The sequence below is a fragment of the Anolis carolinensis genome, chromosome 3 (assembly GCF_035594765.1).
Source record: "Anolis carolinensis isolate JA03-04 chromosome 3, rAnoCar3.1.pri, whole genome shotgun sequence".
Classification (NCBI taxonomy): domain Eukaryota; kingdom Metazoa; phylum Chordata; class Lepidosauria; order Squamata; family Dactyloidae; genus Anolis; species Anolis carolinensis.
Window position 1 is genome coordinate 169,074,481 of NC_085843.1, and position 18,693 is coordinate 169,093,173.

Here is an 18,693-nt window from a genome sequence, read left to right on the forward strand (position 1 = left end):
TTAGTTCTTGTCATTGAAGTATGTTTGTATATCTTGGAGCTAATACAGGAATGTACATATATTTAGGAACAGTTCTTACACTACTCTAAGTAAAAAAGTTGCCTCAGTTGCCAGATTCAGAGTGTCAAAATGCAGCAATTTTTTTTAAAAAATGTTTTGTTATTGTTTTAATGATGGAAAAAAGGCAGGTCATAGCAAGAATTTGTAAGTTAGACTTCAGAGGATGGAGCACCATTTGCTATTTTACCTCTGGTCATAGGACAACTTTGGCTAACCCTGCTAATACAATTTGACATTCCCAATTTTATGGTACAAAATTAAGTTACTTTAGTGTTCTCTATGGCTGCTGCTAAAGGAACCCCGGTGGCGAAGTGTGTTAAAGCACTGAGCTGCTGAACTTGCAGACTGAAAGGTCCCAGGTTCAAATCCCAGGAGCGGAGTGATCACCCATTGTTGCTCCAGCTTCTGCCAACCTAGCAGTTCGAAAACATGCCAATGTGAGTAGATCAATAGGTACCGCTCCAGCGGGAAGGTAACGGCGCTCCATACAGTCATGCTGGCCACATGACCTTGGAGGTGTCTACGGACAACGTTGGCTCTTTGGCTTAGAAATGGAGATGAGCACCAATAATAATAATAATAATAATAATAATAATAATAATAATAATAATAATAATAATAACTTTATTTTTATACCCCACCCCATCTCCCCGAAGGGACTCGGGGCGGCTTACATGGGGCCAGGCCCAATAAAACAAACAAAACAGTAACAAAGCAATAAAACAATTATCCCAGTAAAAAACATCAACATCAATAAAAACAATCATTAAAATCAACAAGCAGGATACAGTGTTAAAAACAGGAGACTAATTCATAGATCCCAGGCGAAATGCAGAGTGATACGAAATGGGGAAAGGAAATTTCACAGTTGGACAATAAAGTGCGGAATAAAATGGCAAGACAACAACAATGGGACTATTATGGAATGGACAGATAGATCAATCCAGCGACAACTAAACATCGAAGGCCTTTTGAAACAGCCAGGTTTTTAAGCTCTTCCGGAAGGAGAGGAGGGTAGAGGCCTGCCTGATCTCTCTAGGTAGAGAGTTCCAAAGCCGGGGGGCCACGATGGAGAAGGCCCTCTCTCTCGTCCCCACCAACCGTGACTGTGAGGGTGGTGGGAGCGAGAGAAGGGCCTCTCCCGACGAGCGAAGAGAACGTGTGGGTTCATAGAGGGAGATGCGGTCTCTAAGGTAGGTGGGTCCCAAACCGTTTAGGGCTTTGTAGGTGATAACCTGCACCTTGAATTGGGCCCGGAAAGTAAATGGCAGCCAGTGAAGCTCCTTAAACAGAGGCGTTGAACGCGCCCTGTAATTCGCTCCGGTTAGAAGCCTGGCTGCCGAACGCTGTACTAGTTGTAATTTCCGGGCCGTCTTCAAAGGCAGCCCCACGTAGAGTGCATTGCATTGCATTGCAACCAACCCCCAGACATGACTGGACTTAATGTCAGGGGAAACCTTTACCTTTTTATGGCTGCTGCTTCAGCGTTCTGTCATATCTCAGATGTGGAAATCACATCAAAACGATATGTGCTGTTATTTCCCACATTGCCTAAATAACCTCTCCAGAGTGAACTTTGTCTAGAATTTCTATCTGCCAAAGAAATAAAACAAATGTATTTTATGGTCTGTCCTAATTGATCCAATAAAATGTAGTACCTGTTTTAATAAGGTACTATTTTTAGAAGACGCGGATTTTCTGATTGTGCAAGGAATGGGACAGAGGTCAGCTTCCCCAATTTCTTTGACTACCAAGAGTGGCAGTTTAAAAAACTGAGTTGACAACAGATGGCTGAATAAATTTCAAAAAAATCATACCCAACAACTACCATCAATAGAAATGGGTAGGGAACATGTGTCCTTTCAGATGTTGGACTGCAACTTTCATCTGCCCTAGGAAGCAAAGTCATTGGTGAAAGATAATGATAACTGAAGTCCAATAAACTGCTCCATATTTCAATCTGTATAAGAGAATTGTGCCTTGAAATGGTGTGCACTGAAACTCTGAACACAGAGAAATCTTTCATAGGTCTGCAGAAGATTAGCTTATCTTTACAGAGAGGCTAGAGCAAGATTTTGACATTAATGATGTTCTCCTTAAGAAACACGAAGCACTATTCCCTCAATGCACTGCACCTATAGCTTACCATCAATCTCACTGCTGCAGAGAATGTGAAATAATCAAGACTTTTAAACCGAAAAATGCTCTTAAACAAAGCCATCCCCATCCTCAAATCCTTCTGATATGTGCTTCTCATGGAAAGGTTCAAGATCCACAAATGTAATCAGCTTGAAGGTTAATCTATTTTCTCATTTGCTACCAAATTAAAGAGATTGTCGGAACATTGTGCCTTTAAGGATCAACTTAATGATGCACTAAGAGACAGATTCGTACGTGCTCTTTACTGTGTAGTAGAAATCAGTACCAAAGAGATGCAGTGGGACTAGAAAGTAAAAGCAGAAAATCTGTCTTGGAAATCAACATAGTTATTGGCCTAGAAGGAGATTCCATGTGTCTGCACACATTTTAAAAAGCATACTACAGATTCTTCTACAGTTTAAAAAGCTTTATTTGGTTGTTCTACAAAATCCTATCTTAACGTTCAGGTTGGGGTTGGAAATATCTTTCCAAGTTGTTTTTCTTGCATTTTAACCCCAAATATGGAGAATGTTGACATTTTATAAAATCTAGGAAAGTGCAGAGATGTTAGGTTCAGTGACATCAGTTTGCCAATGAATCCCAGCTATATTTCTCTTTCTTCCCTAACTCAAAGGAAATTGTTGTAATTAAACAATTGTCTAATATCACTAATGAAAGGGATGAGAGTGAACAAATCAAAGGTTAATCTAGACAAGACAAAAGTGGTCTTTATCTATAGATCTATAATCATATATACTAATTTCACATCTGAAATGTTAGCAAATCCTCTCTCTATATATATCTGTTTATATCTATCTAGACATCTCTCTGTGTGTGTGTGTGCATGTGTGCATTTCCCCTGCAATATTTGTAAGATATATATATATATATATATATATATATATATATATATATTCATACCTATCTAGACATGTCTATATATTTATGTGTGCATTTCCCCCTTTAATATTTGCAAGCTCTATATATCTATATTCATATATATTTATCCAGACATCTCTATATAGATAATTATATCTATATAGGATTTGCTAAGACTTGCAAACATGCGAGGGGAAAATTCATATGTAAAATTATACACACACACACACACACACAGATATACAGAGATACAGGTACAAAGGGATCACAAAGGCTTGCAGGGAAAATGCCTATATATCTGTAGGAAAGATTAACAAATATTTCAGGGGGAAATGCTTTTATAAGATTAATGGATATAAATGGTTTTCAAAGACTTCAGGAGAAAAATGTATATATAGAAACATATTTATAAATCTATAGGGCTTTCAAAGGTCAGTGAACTCTTCCAAAGGAACAAAAATGCACATATACAGTTAATAATTTAACTTTATTATACACACAAAAAAGCCAGGAAATCTTCTTTCCCTCCTTCCCTCCCTTTTGCCTAGAAAAGAAAACATACTGTTAAGGGAGGGGAAGAGGAAAGAGAAATATATCATATATTGCAATAAATGGCCTGCAGGCTCCGCTGCCCAACCTTGATCCCATTATAAGCCAAGGGAGGCATTTTCAGCTCAAAAAAAGGGACTGAAAAACTCATCTTATCTTTGAGTATATACAGTATCTGCTTTGAAATGGATTATCTGAGTCTACACTGTCAGATAAGGTCAGATAAGGATAAGAAGATAATCTAGGATCAAATCCTGGAATATAGGGCAGCTCTAGTTAGAACTTTCTGCCCCAGTACATGACCTGAAGTAAATTTCATTGAGTTCCTTAATTTGGTTCTCTAATCCAAGAATAAGATAAAATGCATATATTAGGAAATATACATATATACGATATGTATATTGTAGATCATGCTGAGAAGACCAGTTTAGTATTTTGATCATTAGCCTATGATTTTGGAGACCAGGGTTCAAATCCCCATTCAGGTCCATTGTGTAATGTTTCAAAGTTCATTAAAGTGTACAAATAGTTTTACACAGATTTATAAAAGGTAAATGCCACAAACCACTGTGCAAACATAATGGAATACATTTAGGATAGGAAAGACGGGAAAATAACAGGTATAGTCTTTCCTTTGCTACATAATGAGTGCTCCCTAGATTACAAAAAATAGAGAAAATTTGTTGGAAAAGTTCATATATTCATGTTCTACACAATTTGCCTTCATTTGAAATCCATGCATCAAAGACTTCAGTAGTAGAAAAATAAAATCAAGTGAGGAATATATGAATACATGTGTGGGTGCACACACACACACACACACACAAAATACTGAAAAAAGCACCTATTGAGGAAATTCTCCTCCTTTGCAAGCTTCCAAGCCTGAAATTTCAGGGGTAAATCTGAGATCTAGGGAAGAAAAAGACCCTGGATATATTGTTAAGTACAGTAACTTAAGTATTTACCACAATTGCAGATAATATGTCATTTAGATAATTAAAATAAAACACCACACCTTTCAAATGATGAACACATACACCTGTCTTGCTCAATTATTCTTCTTTCCCTCCTTAAGAACTGGAAAAAATGAACCTGGGCCTGAAATCTGGGAATACTATGTTTTTAAAAATGCACATTATTTTAAAAAAGAACAATTATTGACATGGTTGGTTATTATGAGCTAAACATATTAAAGTACCAGATCAAATCACCTTGCTTTTTTATAATTTAATCTAGAGGAGGATGATCAAAATGGTAAAACATCTGTGAGGAGTGGCATGGGAACTGGAATAGAAGATTAAAAGGTGACATGATAGTTATGTTTAAATATTTGAAAGGATATCATATAAAGGAGAGAGCCAGTTTTCTGCTGCTCCCAGGATTAGAACCTGGAGCAATAACTGCAAAACCACAGGGAAAAGATTCCATCTAAACATTAAGAAAAACAAATTGATAGCAAGAATATGTTGTCTCCTCTGGAGGTTTTTAAACTGAGACTGAATATCCATATGTTAAGAATGCTTTGTGTATTCTGTATGAGAGACTGTAGTTGGACTGGATGGTCCTTGTTGTCTTTTCTATCTGTTTGATTCTATAAAGTGAAGAGTCCATCTTTGAATTTAGCTATTAAATCTGCCTTCCTTCAATATCTCTGCTCCTTTGCTAAAATTGCATCTCCTCGCAGCAAATCTGTTCTTCCACCTCCCAGATGTTAGGAAAATAAGATAAAATAGAAAAACCACAGGAGATGAGGCCATCATTTCTCTCCACTTCAGTCTCTTGCTGAGAATGAATGATGGACGTGTGAAATCAGTAAGATGTTTACTTTTCGGTGGTTAACATCTAATGAGAGGCTTATTCTGTAATGTGCCTTTATTTATTATTTAGCTGAGTCGATGATCATTTACATTTTAGGAACATAATTTAGCTGCAAACCAGGAATGCTAGAGTTCCCCACTGAGCACTTTCTTTCAAATGTTAACTTTTAATAGCACATCTAAGCTGTATCATTGCTCCCAGGATGACCTCTGTAAGAAGTAAAGGTTCAAAATATGAGGGGATATGAAGACAGGGACTTTGCATCGGCCTCCCAAGCATCTAGTGGTAAAGTGAACGTGGTGCTGAAATTAATTAGATGAGAAGACTAAGTCATCAACAGTGGAACTGGCTGACTCCTATGTCTCAATTTTGAAATATTTTTTAAAAAGAAGAATTATGATGGATTAGACCCCTACCCCATCTAATCTAATATTTTATACAATGCTCAACCAAATGTCCCTAAGCAGTGCTGAGCCAGAGACAATGGAGAAAAATCCCATCAATTTGCCAGATGTTCTTAAATGTTGACAAAAATTATGTCTCTGATCGCAGAGGTAGTGCACAACCACCCCGACTAGCAATCTTGGGCTGGATCAACACTGCTCTATATCCTAGGATCTGATCCCAGATTATGTTCTTTAGGGGTGTGCAATTCTTTTGTTAGGCATTGGAAGTCTTATTAAATTCGTTAAATTTTTACTTACAATGAAATATCCAACACGTGGGCATGACCCACACTAAAATCATAAGAATCAAAACTTACCCAATACTTTTTCATTTGCATTTTGTAAACCATGGAAACCTCCCAAAGTCAGTTTCATTTTCAGTGCAACGAAGGCTGCCTTTCCTCTTTAAATTAATGGCCTCTCGCCATTAAGAGAGGGAAGCAGCAGGGAGAAAGCAGAGTTCGCTGGGAAAGAGACTGAGAATGCACAGAATTTTGGCAAATATAGCTTGGAAAGGCAAGAAGCCCTACACCAGATTAATTCAAAAGGCCCTGCCCTAAACGATATTTCCCAGAATTCTGCTTAGCATCATATCCTGGGATATAGGGCAGTGTAGATCCAGCCATTGTTATCTCCATTTTCTATTATTTATCTGATCATCTATTAAAGCCTCCAAAGTAGGTAGTCATTACTCCATCCTATGGGAGTACATTCTAAAGTTTACTGTGAGTACGGTACTTTAACTCTTATCAAAAATGAACCATTTCTTTCTTTGAGTTGAGTGTCAACATGCAAGAGCTTAGTCCATTATGGGACATAGTAAGTGATGCACCAACCACTTCTACTCTTCCTAATTGTGTTGCCACTTCCGGCCATTCGAATGACTAAAAATTGCAGTGGAAACAGCAAAAGGCAACTAATCCCTAAGGTAGCATTAGTGCTTTCCAATCGCTGAACAATTACCCTCAACATATCAAAGGTTCATACCAAAATTCATAATTATGTCCCCCAAACTTGCTCTCAATGTATACCTGAGGCTTACTTATACATGAGTATATAAGGTAATTATTTGTGTATGCTAAACAGCACCAAACACTTTCCTCCTATGGCAATTAGCCCTATCCTGTGATTCATTTTTACTTTTCTGCGCCCTTTTTCAGTTTCACAATATTCATTTTCAGGAGTGGTATGCAAGAAAGTATAGATAATTCTAAATTTGGTTATATCAAAGTATTTTTAAAAAAAAGATATGATGAGGCTGATTTTATTCTCAATTCATTTCTTAATTATTTTCGGCTTTAAAATTCTGTAGTTATAGCCACAACACTCTGTGCCAACATATTCATTGAACTTCTCACTACAATTTCAAGATTTGTTTCCTCCTCTAATTATCACCAACTCAGACTACACCAATGTATCTTAGGGCCCTTCCAGACAGGCCCAAAATTTGGAATCTGCCTTCTTTTTACTGGAGGCGTCCAAATGATGCTCCTGGTAGAAGCAAATTAATGTGCCTATTAGAACTTCAAGATTATCTGGGGAGGCCCTGCTCTTGGTCCCATCTGCTTCACCAGTGTGACCAGTGGGGGCGAGAGTAGGAGCCTTCTCAGTGGCAGCTCCTTGGCTGTGAAAGTCTCTCCCCAGCGACATCAAGCAGGCTCCATCCCTTCTAGGTTTTAGAAAAAAAGCTGAAAACCTGGCTATGCGCACAAGCATTTAAAGAATACGTTTCTCAGCTTCGACATGGTCTGGATTAAGGATTATTAAGTGCAAGGTTTTTGGATGAATTGAACTACAGTGTTCCCTCACTTATCGCTGGGGTTAGCTTCCAGGACCACCCGCAATAAGTGAAAATCCGCGAAGTAGGGACGCTCAATGCGGTGACATGAGAGAAGCCTCCCACAAGGATGGTAAAACATCAAAACATCCTGGGCAACGTCCTTGCTGAAGGCCAATTCTCTCACTCCAGAAGCAACTCCGGTTGCTCCTGACACGAAAAAAAAAAACTATAAAAAGTCCAATGTCAGCATTATAGAGCTTAGTTGCTTTAAGATGACAAATAAAAAAGAGATGTGCAATGTCTTTCTTTTGCAATGCTTATTTACTGACAAATCCACATTTTGGGGAGGAGTAAGTTACAGATTAACAAATTGCTTTATCTATATTAGAAAAGTTAGATCAGCCTTCTTTAAGCTGGTATGTTCCATATGTATTGGCCTACATTCCCATCATCGCCATACAGGGTGGCCAGTGGATAGTTATAGATTGAAATGATACAAGGATGTATGAGAAGGACCAAATGCAGGTTTTGTCTACTCAGATAAGAATTCTGCAATAGAAGTGCAACTTTTCTTTAGTCCACAATTTTTGTAGCATTGCATAGTGAGATATTGATAATTGTTCATGCCTAGACCTGTTATGTTGCTGTGTTCATGTTTCCTTGATATCTTTGCCTCTGTCCCTAAATGAAAAAAAATGTTTTAAGTTACTATGGGTTCATCTACCCTGCAAAATTAATGCAGTTTGACACAACTTTAATTGTTATAGCTGTCATGAAAATTGTAGTTTTACAAGTTCTTTAGCCTTCTCTGCCAAAGGGTGGTTGATGTCTCACAAAATTACAACTCTCGTGATTTCATAGCATTGTGCCATGGCAGTTAAAATGGTGTCAAAGTACATTAATTGGACAGTGTACATGCACTCTACAATACTAGAAATTTGGAGACTGAAGGCAAATTTTATTTATGCTGACAAGAGTTCCTATTTGGGGTGGGGATGCCTTCATTCTGTCCCCCTGTAGCTATACCTCCATGGTAGACTGTCATATTAGAGGGGACCAGGTTGGTGGAGTCTGACTTTGTTTCTCATAGCTTTCAGGGATATTTTAAGATAGCAAATGCCATCCTTCTTGACCTCCCTCTTTCTCTCTCTAGATCTGACTGATTTTTAGCTCCATAAAGCTTCATTCTCAATGGACCTCAATAGAGCGAACTTCAGAGTGAACATGTACAGGATTTTTACTGCTAACTGTCCTTCTGAAGGGTATTTGCATCTGAAGGGCAGTAGAGAGATTCTCAGACATCAAGAAACACTGTCGTTCCTTTGATAGGTCTATGACAACTCACTCATTTGGCATCACTCACAAGAGACAAAGCAGCCAAAGCTCATAGCAACACTTCCATACATATGACATTGGTAGACATGAGTGCACATTGCTACAACATGCAGAAGAGGGATCGACAACCTGCGGCTTTCTTTTTAAAAAGGAAAGATGGGTTTAAAAATGTTGAACACAAAAAAAGAGGAAAGGGTTCAGACACTGTATCCAACAACCCACAAACTAGTTACCATATATATTCGAGTATAAGCTGAGTTTTCCAGCTCTTTTTAGGGCTGAAAAAACCCCCCTCGGCTTATGCTCGAGTGAGGATCCTGACTGGCTTATATTCGGGTCAGCTTATACTCGAGTATGTAGGTAATCTGAGTGGGACAGTCTTATTTTATTAAAGTATTATTATTATTATTATTATTATTATTATTATTATTATTATTTTAAATTACAGTTTTATGTAAATATTCAAAAACATTTAACCTTCTGATGCCTCAATTAATGTAATTTTATTGGTATCTATTTTTATTTTTGAAATTTACCAGTAGCTGCTGCATTTCCCACCCTCACCTCATACTCGAGTCAATAAGTTTTCTATGGTAAAATTAGGTGCCTTGGCTTATATTCAGGTCGACTGATACGTATATATGATAATAGGACATCAGACGTCTGTTTAATGACACAGGATCAGGCCAGACAGTTTTGTGTGGTCCGTTGGCAATTCTGTTCATAGCTTATACCTCTAGTTGTTGTTGTACCCAGTCAGCAAAGCCAATAATAAGGGATGATGGGAGTTACAATACCACAAACATTAGAGGGGATCACACGTCTTGGCTTTCAGCAAAAGTATACTTTTGTTAAGGTTCATTTTGCTAAGTTTTCAGGATGTTATTGAGCGATATTGTAAATGTAGGCCTCTTGCCTATGCCTGGGCTCCCATTACCTTCTTAGGTATATTTAATAAAGGCATGCTGAATAAAGAAATGCAGGAAGTCAGGCAACACACTTTGACAAAAGAGTGAAGCAGCCCGCAGAACTTTAATTGTTGTTTCTGCAAATCAATTCCCCTTCTGCTTTGTCTGTTCATATAGAGCTGAGAGCAACAGCCGGGAAATTAATGAGGTCATCGGCTTCAAGAAGCCCAGGTGCCAAACATGCTGAATAAATTGCACTTAATAGCTGGGCTTACGTCTGGCAATCAATACAGCAATTTCACCAGATCCACCTAATTTATAGCAGCAAGATGTTACTAAATGAAGACGTGAACCAAGACACAAAGGTTTGCCCTACCCCAATTAAATAACCCCAGATACTCCAAATTATAGGCAAGTAGTCTTCACTGGAAATGAATGAAATCACTTTAGATAATCAGAAGTTAGCTGCACAAACCAGGCATGGTTCAGTTATAGGAATGGCTATAGAAAGTTCACATGAAGCAGGGGTGTCCAGCATTTGGCCTTCCAAGGATGCATCTAAATAGGAGGTGTAGTTTTACAAGGCCTTTAGTCTTCTCTGCCCAAAAGTCCTAATGACTCACCGAACTATATCATAGCATTGAGCCATAATGCTTGAAATAGTGTCAAACTGCATTAATTCTACAGTATAGATACACCGTAAATCAGGGATCTCCAAACTAAGGCCCGGGGGCCGGATGCGGCCCTCCAAGGTCATTTACCTGGTCCCTGTCTTGAACTTTAGACTTAGGGTTGACCTAAGTCTAGCTGGTTTTTGGAGGTCTCTTTGCTTACCTATGGTCTTATGAGATTGTCTAGATGGTCTTTGAAGGTCTCTTTGCTTAGCTACGGCCTTATGAGACCATCTAGATGGCTTTTGGAGGTCCCTTTCCTTACCTATGGTTTTATGAGATTGTCTAGATGGCCTTTGGGGGCTCCTTTCCTTACCTATGGTCTTATGAAACCATCTAGGTGGTCTTTGAGGTTCCTTTCCTTATCTATGGTCTTCTGATGGCCTGATGAGATCATCTAGATGGGCTTTGAGGGTCCCTTTCCTTACCGATGGTCTTATGAGACCATCTAGATGGTCTTTGGAGGTCTCTTTGCTTACCTATGGTCTTATGAGATCGTCTAGATCAGGGGTCCCCAAACTAAGGCCCATGGGCCAGATGCGGCCCTCCAAGGTCATTTCCCTGGTCTCTGTCCTAAACTTTAGACTTAGGGTTGACCTACGTCTGAAATGACTTGAAGGCACACAAAAACAATCCTAATTTTGGACTATTTCATCATAGTCTGGCCCCCCAACACTCTGAGGGACTGTGAATTGGCCCTTCACTTAAAAGGTTTGAGGACCCTGCCCTAAATGGTATTGGACTCCACCTCCAAGTGGAGTCCAATCTTAACACTGATTATGCTAGCTAGGATGTATGAGAGTTAAAATAGAATAACAACTGGTGAACTACACTTTGTCAATCCCTGTTGGAAAAAGTGTGCAAAATGGAGTGGGAAAATCCTATCGCAACTCAGTTAAACCATACTGTTCTGCACATAGGCAATCCCCAAGTTACAAACATCTGACTTACACTCATAGTTAAGAAATCTGCCCCCAGGAAGGGAAATTAATTCCTGAAAGAGTTTCCTCTGAGCAGTCTCTATTTGGCTGGAGTTATACTTAAAAAATGTATCAGTTCCAACTTACAAACAAACTCAACTTAAAAATAAACCTACAGAACCTACCTTGTTCATAACTTGGGGACTGCCTGTGTTATCGAACATTACCATCCCCATCCCTAATAAAAACGGAAACATTGTTCTACTACAAAAGGAATCATTGTATAGTACCTTCATTACTATTACTATTTTTACTCTTTTATAAAAATATTTTTTCTATTTTTTTCCTTTTCTTTTCCCCTTCTACGAATGTGCACAAGACGCAGAGGAATACATTAAAAGAAATAAAGAAAACAACCTTTCCTATCCTACATGCAGCCAAGATAAGACCCTTCCTCCCTCACCCTTTTTTCCACTTATGCTTACTTACTTATTTAGGCGATCCCTCATAATTCGAGGATGATGGTCCTTCATTTCTGTTGTCTTGGGGATGGATCCGTAGATGGCTGAAGAGACTTATTCTTGATCTGCATGTTCTCCCACAGTGAGGACATCCGTTTCCAGGTGGAAGGCTAGAAACCGGTTTCCACCTATGAACTTATACTACAACATCACATAACTCTATATTTATTTTAATTTTATTAAAATTATTAAACTATATGAAATAGAAGGTAGACCAGAATGAACTCTAGTAACCTTTTGAGCAATCTCAGCAATTCTGGGAATTCCTTCCACACCCTGAGTGGGAATCATGAACATGACCATAATCTGTTAGACAAAGAGCTAGGAAGAGACTCTGATGGCACACTCATCTCCAATAAACATTTCTGGGACCTTTTCTTTCTCAAACAATTAGAGGCCTGAAAAATACCAGCTGGCTTCCTGGCACTGGCCAATCAGGGAAATAGGAGGGAATTTTGAACTGTAGCAATGTTCATACATGGAAACCCTTATGTATAAAAATGCCCGTTTTTTTCCTTGTGCATTATGCTTGTACCCTTTGTGCACCTGCTGCTGTACATGTGTCTCTTCTGTGAACTGAATAAAAAATTCTGTTGTTTGCCTTCATCCTGATGAGATCCCGATTTCTGACATGGAATGTTTGTGGTTAGCGGAGCATGCCAGGCTTCCCTCAGTATCTGCGGGTCCTTGGAAAACCTCAAATTTTCTGCTTCACCTGTACACTGAAATTTCTCATTTCGTGGTAAGATTGCATCAGAAAGAGGAGAGAGAAAGGGAGGAGGTGATACAGGGATAATCCTATAAAAGGTAGACTCATTAAAACCAATTGGTCTTTAGTTGCTTCTAGAAAATACTATTCATTTCAGTGATTTTGCTCTGTGCACGGCTAATTTTATGTTTAGCCCAAAATAAGTTTGCTAAAACATTAGTTAATAACAAGAATAATGCCAAAAAGGGGAGTGGGGGAAGCCCAGCATGTTGGATTACAAATTTTATAATGGAGCTCTAGCTGGTGCAGACTGTTAGGCAAAATCCTTCTTCCACCCAGGTCCTAAGGGTGCTTGTGTTCTTTTGCATTCATTTACAGTAACCAAAAGTTTTCTTTAAGTTACCTGCTTTTGAAATATATTGTATAACTAATCAAACTGGAGTAGCAGAATTTATCAAATTTTGGTAGCAGGTTCCATTGCCTTTTGAGTGTCTTGCTCAGAACAAATCAATGTTAAAAGTATAAAAGCCTCTGGAATTATTTTGCTTTTTCTAGTCAGTTGGTAACCTCATCTGTCCTCAAGCTGACTGCTCCAGGCCATACCTCAGTTAAAAATAATCTGCTGGTAAATTGTCTAATTGTTCATTTTTCCAGGATTCATCACATCCCATTCTTTGTCTTAGCATCTCATGTACAGTTAGTACTTCTTTCACTCTTCTCCCTTAATCTCATTTTCAATTGCTCAGGCCTTCAAACTTCCCAACACTTTAAAAATGATCTGCCAGACTCTTTTGCAACACTGTCTGCTCTGGAACTTTTCTTCTTCTTCTAATGTAGCCTAGAGAATGGGAGAAGGGAGGCCTGTGGCAGGAAGGAAATGTACTAAAGGATTTGGAATTTTTTACAAAAGTTGGCACAAAAGAATGGAGAGGCATTAAGTTGATGCTTTCCCCAAACACCCAAGGGCAAAGCAAGTTTATATATTGAAAAGATCACATAAGTGGGCAGGATATGAAAGTTTTGATAATCATTAAAGAAACAACTTAAAGAGAGTTTTGAAATCCCAAAAACGCTACCAGTTTATTATTTAGTCCTATGATCCTGGCAAATCCTGTATCTCAAGAAAGACATGTGCTGACAAAAATGTTGTGTTTTGGTATTCTATTATGGCAGACTTTGAGACTGCTGCTGAGTTTTTGCTCTGAAAATTCATTGTTGTGCTTTGCCCATAAATCAGTACTAACAACCTTGGACAGTAGCAGTTGAAGATGGTATATTCCATTTTAAGACATCACAGCAGTGGGTAGGGGAAGAGCAATGTCCAAGATGGACTGAAAGTCTTCAGAAGCCAAAGAAAGAGATGGTGATTGCCTGACTTCCATGACAAGACTATCTTGGGAGCAATCATTAAAATTATTTGTGAGCCGATCCTTCACCATCTGTACCCTCCAAAGCCAATGGGGGTAAAGGAGATGCCATGTGGAGATAGATGCGAAGAGAATCCGATGGCAACATCTTTCTGCCCTCAGCTGTACAGTAAACACTCCCTTGCTGCGCAGCCAGCTCACCACGATCACTCAAAAGCATTTCCTGTCGTGCCTATGATTGTTTTATAAGCAGAGCAATACATTCCCCAGAAAAACTCATGAGTTTTGTTCCAGCCTAAAAGGTTTCATATGAGAAAGAACATTGAACAAAAGGAAATTCTGATTGCTGGGCAAAGTTGTAACTTATTTCTTTTTTATGCCATAGAGGTTGTACATACTTTTTTGCTTCCAGCCTCTCCTGTTCTTATTCAAGCAATATATCTCAATGAGATGCAGAAAGATTTAGATTTTTGAATAATAGTTCAAATGAACATGCAGTCTCCATTTGCAAAATCAGGTCCATAACAAATCTCTTGATTAATGCATGAAGTAAATCTCTTTATATTTATATTTACCCCAAAATATGCACTTACAAATCAGTAGTACACCACTGTCTGAACATTTTTGTTCTGCTACCCCTATACCATATAGTTGAATTGATTTTGAACTGGAGCTCTTTATTTATTTATTTATTTATTTATTTATTTATTTATTTGCAGTATTTATATTCCGCCCTTCTCACCCCGATGGGGACTCAGGGCGCATCACACTATACACACATAGGGCAAACATTCAATGCCCATAAACACATTAAACAGAGACAGAGACAGACATACGCAGAGGCAATTTAACCTTCTCCTGAGGGGATGTTCGATTCTAGCCATGGGGGGAGCAGCTGCTTCATCATCCACTCTGATGGCACTTCCTCATTCCAAGTCATAAATTAGTTAAACTTGCCTCCCCACTTTTATAAGTGGTACCTTATTTCCTACTTGATAGATGCAACTATCTTTCGGGTTGCTAGGTCAGCAAGGAGCAGGGGCTATTTTTTTTTAATTGATGGGTGCTCACCCCGCCACGGGCTGGCCTTGAACTCATGACCTTATGGTCAGAGTGATTTATTGCAGCTGCTCAACAGCCTGTGCCACAGCCCGGCTTTAGAATGCATTTAGTATAAGTTACTTTTTTACAGCCAGTTTTAAAATATATACTATGTATTTTAAGTATGTTGTATCCTGCTCTATGCCTGCGAAACGTGGATAGGCTACAGACATCACACTCAACTCCTGGAGCATTTCCATCAGCATTGCCTCAGAAAAATCCTGCAAATCTCTTGGAAAGACAGGTGAACAAATGTCAGCATGCTGGAAGAAGCAAAGACCACCAGCATTGAAGCGATGCTCCTACGCCATCAACTCTGCTGGACTGGCCACGTGGTCCGAATGCCTGATCACTGTCTCCCAAAGCAGTTACTCTACTCCCAACTCAAGAATCAGAAATGTAATGTTGGTGGGCAGGAAAAGAGATTTAAAGATGGGCTTAAAGCCAACCTTAAAAACTGTGGCATAAACACTGAGAACTGGGAAGTCCCGGTCCTTGAGCGCTCTAACTGGAGGTCAGCTGTGACCAGCAGTGCTGTGGAGTTCGAAGAGGCACGAATGGAGGGCTTATGGGAGAAACGTGCCAAGAGGAAGGGGCATCAAGCCAACCCTGACCAATGGAAACCAATGTCCTCACTGTGGGAGAACATGAAGATCAAGAATAGGTTTCTTCAGCCACCTAAGAATTGTTTTTAAAGAAGTACATTGAACTTCCTTAGCAAAATTATTTTAGGAGGAACAAACTAGTTAGCAGCAATGTTAACAATGTACTGTAGTTATTAATTCTAAAAATGAAACACAGGAAATGCCACGCTATACATTATACATTATCACTTTAAGGATTCTCATAATTATTCTCATAATTATACATTATCACTTTAAGGATTCTTACTGCTACTGATTTCTGATTAATTTTTATTAACAAGCAAGAAAACAATTCAATAATATATCCAGAGACCAATCTTTAGATTTTAAGCAATCTTTCTGAGTCTATATATGCCTTCAAGTTGCCTGTCAACTCAAATTTTTCAGGGTTTCTTAGGAAAATCATGTTCAGAAGTTATTTTACCGGGTCATTTCTCTATTAGCCCTAAACTAAGGATATAAAACATTGCTTTCTGCATTCTGAAATAAAAAAATGAAATCTTTCAAAAATTGTCTCCTCAAAATTGGGCAAGATTATGAAATTCTGATGATTTTTTTTAATTATAAGGGGTTTTGTAAAAAGAGCATTTTCCCAGACATTTGTTTTCTACATACTGTGTTTCCCCGAAAATAAGACTGTGTCTGATATTAATTTTTGCTCCCAAAGATGTGCTAGGTCTTATTTTCAGGGGATGTCTTATTTTTCCATGAAGAAGAATTCACATTTATTGTTGAACCAAAAAATGAACATTTATTATATACTGTATAGTAGTTGTCATCACAAACCAGCATAACCAGACAAACTGTGAATCCTATCAAGAATTTCTTGTTACTACCAATATTTCCATGTACAACACTCTATGGTACGTACATTTACCAATCCTGCATGCTCTGGTGTTCTGTTCGTTGGGCATGCTTCCAAACAAAAACTTTGCTAGGTCTTACTTTCGGGGGAGGCCTTATATTTGGCAATTCAGCAAAACCTCTACTAGATATTATTTTCTGGGGATATCTTATTTTAGAGGAAACAGGGTAAGAATGTTATATTCCCATTAATATTTTTTAACAAAAAGTTTGCAAAAGTGAAAAAAAAATCAAATCTACCATTTTCTTTGTCTTCATGTATTGACCCTTTCTTATCAAGGACAAACAAACCAACAGAAAACAATGTTCTTTGTGTCCTTGCATAGTCATGTAATTATTGGACCATGTAATTATTAAACATAGTGCTCCACAAAAAGAAATTACAACCATATTCAACAATTTACAGTATGTAGAATCACTTGCTGATACAATATTTTTACTCTGATTGAATGCCCACTATAAATTAGTTTGCCTTGAGATTATCTTTGTATTTTTCCCAAAGTACAAGAAAACCTCTTATCTTCTTGATAGATATTTCCAATGAATGCATCCACAAGCACTGCAAAAACATATCTCCTCACATTTTCCATCTTTCCTCAGCTCCATATAAAGTGGTTGCTACAAAAGTTTCTGTCACTCTTAAAAAGAACAAGTTGCTGGGAATGAGGTAACAGTCTATATGTGCCTTCATTAGATTATTAACTTTAGTCAATCAGAGCAAAAATTCATACATTCTTACTCCTCAATGTAACTTCATACCTCTCTTGTTTAAAATGTATTATATTTGCCTCTTATTGCCCTTGCCACAGTTATACTTTCCTGGCTATGCTTTCTGTATTTTTTTGCTGATATTACTACTTTCCTCTTCTTTAATGTGCTTCAACTAAAGGGGAAAACACAACTTCAATGGGAGAAACTATCATCACTGAGAAGGAATGGTTGTGCAGTCATCGAATCATAGAATCATAGTTGGAAGAGACCACATGGACCATCCAGTCCAACCCCCTGCTATCGAGGAAAAGCATAATCAAAATACCTCTGACAGATGGCCATCCAGCTTCTTTTTGATAGACTCCAAGGAAGGATCTTCCATCACACTCCAAATTCTTCTCTCCTTAAAAAATGCAGAAGTAAAGACAGCTGCAAACTTTAAAAAAAAATTAAAACTTTTGAACTGTAAAAGCCATGCAGATGATATCAAAGCAACCAAATGTCATGCAAATGTGATTTTGAAAGATAATTTCCATCATAGGTGTTAGATACAAATGTAGAGCATAACAATAAACCCATTATGCCAAACTAGCTTCAATGAAAAAATACCGATTTCAGCAATTATATAGGGCTCACATTTAGGGCTGAAACTGGGATACGGACCTGACTATAATCATTACACTCAATATCTTTTGGACGGTATCCTGTCTGGGTTGACCTTGAAGGAACTGGGGCGGTGACAGCCGACAGGGAGCTCTGGCGTGGACTGGTCCACGAGGTCACGAAGAGTCGGAGATGACTAAACGACTGAGCAGCAGAGCAGCAATATCTTTTGAGCCTCTAGAAAGATGTTAGACATTCATATGCTGACTGTGAAGGTCTGTAGAGGCTGAATATCTCTCATGTCTGAAAACCCAATCTTATCAAGCAATCCACATCCTGTGCATGTTCAAGTGAATTCTAAAACATGATGATGAGGAGTTAATTTTTTAAAATGAGTACCTACATGAAAGACAAAACAAAGTGTTGTCTCTTAATTGTTACAGGCATGTTACAGGGCCCGGGCTGTGGCACAGGCTGGAGAGCAGCTGCAATGAATCACTGCAATGAATCACTCTGACCAGGAGGTCATGAGTTCAAGGCCCGCTTGGAGCCTATGTTTGTTTGTCTTTGTTCTATGTTAAAATGCATTGAATGTTTGCCTATATGTGTAATGTGATCCACCCTGAGTCCCCTTCGGGGTGAGAAGGGCGGAATATAAATGCTGTAAA

General features: G+C 38.4%; 1 long non-coding RNA gene across 1 annotated transcript in view; it reads right to left on the bottom strand.

The window, feature by feature from the left end:
* The window catches only part of LOC103280232 (uncharacterized), a 39,232-nt gene extending 21,173 nt beyond the window's left edge, over nucleotides 1–18,059 (bottom strand). Inside the window, exon 1 of the long non-coding RNA XR_010004470.1 lies at nucleotides 17,748–18,059. This is a non-coding gene — a long non-coding RNA (uncharacterized LOC103280232). The remainder of the gene's footprint in view (nucleotides 1–17,747) is intronic.
* Nucleotides 18,060–18,693: the final 634 nt, after the last annotated feature.